Raw genomic sequence first — 2631 nt, forward strand, 5'->3', positions numbered from 1 at the left:
GATGAATGTCCATTTTGTATCTGTGTATTGAAAGTGGTTGGGATAGATATATAGTTACATTCTGTTAATGAATGGAATGATTTCTTCTATGGTGTTTGTAAATAGGATATCAAGTCTGAATCTTGTACAGCAATTAACCACTAAGAAGAATGTATGTAGTGTGTTAATTATTGAAACTTTCCTACCAATATGATTTGAAACTGTCTCACTGCTATTTGTTTATCAATAAAAATATGGCAAAAAAAGGAGTAAAAGTACTCATGGAAGACATCTAACTCAAAATAAAAATAAACCATAACAACAATAAATATCAAGAAGAGCAGAGATATAGCAATCAGAAAATAATGGTACCAAGTAAACATGAAAACTTTCAAATTATCTGGTCAAAACCTGAAATTTAAGATTAGGGTTAGCTTTGTTTTTTAAAAAAGCAAAGAAAAGTGAAATAACATAGGAGAAGAGATTGCCTCTTGTTTGGAGATAGTTGATTAAAAGCTTCAAAATTACTTAAGCACTAAAATATTTTTAAATAAATGTAGGCAAACAGGAATAGATATAGAAATTCCAAACAGCAAAAGAGAAAAGAGATAAAAGAAAACAAAATTATTCTACCTATAGCAAGAGAAATTTTAAAATGGTATTAAAAGAACACAATTAAGAGTCAACTAAGTTAATTCTGTATGAATTACAAATTGCAATAAAAAATGCCAAAAGCACAAATTAATGAATTATAAAACACTAAGCTAGTAAGAGATCATGTGGCCAACATTTGAAACTTAAACAGAAATAATAATCTTTTTTGTGTGTGGTTGGGGTAACTTTTATTTATAAGCAGTTCTTACACAAAATATTACCCTAGACTTGTGTCACACAAAAAGAAGTGGTCTCAGGTCTGTGTGGGGTAGCATGTTCTCTAGGTGCTGAAAAGGTGGGAGAAGCACAAACACAACCCACTCTTCTATAAAACTAAATTCAAAGTAGAATTTTCAATTTTTCCATCTCCTATAATAAAAAAGTAGTGCTGGGATCTAGCACCCAGATTTGGTTTTGTCCTGACCATTTACAAAGAGTACCCCCCATGACTTGCATCACTGGGGTTATGAGCAACAGTTCACTTTGAAGACAGCTGGATTTATTCTTTCCTCCTCTTCTTGCCTTCATGCTCATGTTCCTTGGGATGGCTGCTACCTGAGGGTCTTTTAGAGTCACCATGCTGTTTGGCTTCTTGCAAAAATTTGACCAGACCAAAACAATTTTCTTCAAATTGAACAGGTCTTTCTTGGCCTCTCTTATAGTCAGAACCAGAAAATTCCTTGTCAGGAACAAATTTGTTTGTTTTTATTCTGCTTCTAGGTCATCACCGTACATATCCTTCTCCAGATTTTTACTGGGCCTACAAATACTCTGGGCCATATCTCTATCACCTCTCCAGGCTTGATCATAGGCACTGTAAATTTCATCTTCTCCACCAGCAAATCCACTGTCCATACCCTTTGATTGGTTGAAGAGCCTTTGGTCATATTGAACTTCATTTGAAGTCCAAGGATGGGGCACAGCAAGAGCAATGACTTCACTGATACCTCAATTTTCATTTCTCTGCAGTTTTGACCTCTTATCAGGACCTGCCCTGGAAAGATTCTGATGATTCTCTCTTGTCACCTGTCATGCTGATTTCATCTCTCTCATGTGCCTCTCCATCCTCTTTTTTCACATGGTTTTTGATGCCAACATTCCTCTCCCTAGATTTTTGGACCCTTTCTCTAAGGTTTTTTTTTTTTTTTTTTTTTTTTTTGCTACCTTCAGTTCCACCTGAACATGCAATCCCACAGCTTCATGAGCCTTCCAAACAGGAATGTAAAGAGCTTCAGCCAGTTTGGCAAAGTTTTCATTTATGTGTACTGCCTGAAGTCCTCTTCCATCAGTAGCTGGATGTTTGCCTAATGAAACTGTATAACACTTTGCATTTTTCCAGTTGGAAATACAAGGAGGAATCCTCTCTGGCTGTTCCTTTACAGTCATCTGACTAGGAGAATGCATGACAGGTGCAGGAGGAGAAGGTGGTCCTTGCGGAATTTTATTAATCTTGAACCCTGCAGGCTCCATTGGATCTTTCTGCATTTCTGCCATTTGAATAGTGCTCTGTTTAGCTCCAGAGTTAAAAGCCACTGCCTTCTGGGGCTGTGTGTATCAGATACACTGAGCAGGAGCCAGTTTATTAGCAGCTCGAACTGGCATGGCTGTAGCAACCTTCCTTGATACCGATTTCTCAAGGCTACCCTTGTCTTTTCTGTTATCTCTTTAATAGCTTCTTCATCGGGTCTCTGCAGATCTGAATCATCTGCATTTATAACCTTTTTTAGAACCAGGTCAGTGTATTTACTATAAATGACCTTGTCTTATGACTGTCTTTGTCAAGCAATTGTATCATATTTAATTTTTCTTTCAGGATACACCTGAATGGCCAACACATTTGACATTTTTTTTTCTTTTGCCCCATATCCAGTGGATACTGGGCCACACGGATCTCTGAAAAAGCACCTCCATCTCCAAAATCCTCTAGAGGGCCTGCCCCTTAGCTCAGTTCTTTAAGTAGCTGTTTCAACAAAGTAGTCAGGCTCAGGTTGCTGTGGT

General features: G+C 37.2%; 1 pseudogene; it reads right to left on the minus strand.

Annotated features, from left to right (window-relative positions):
- Positions 1-1132: 1132 nt before the first annotated feature.
- LOC101586821 overlaps positions 1133-2631 on the minus strand; it is a 4048-nt pseudogene continuing 2549 nt past the window's right edge.

This window comes from Octodon degus, unplaced genomic scaffold (genome assembly GCF_000260255.1).
Source record: "Octodon degus isolate 3935 unplaced genomic scaffold, OctDeg1.0 scaffold00003, whole genome shotgun sequence".
In the NCBI taxonomy this organism is placed as follows: domain Eukaryota; kingdom Metazoa; phylum Chordata; class Mammalia; order Rodentia; family Octodontidae; genus Octodon; species Octodon degus.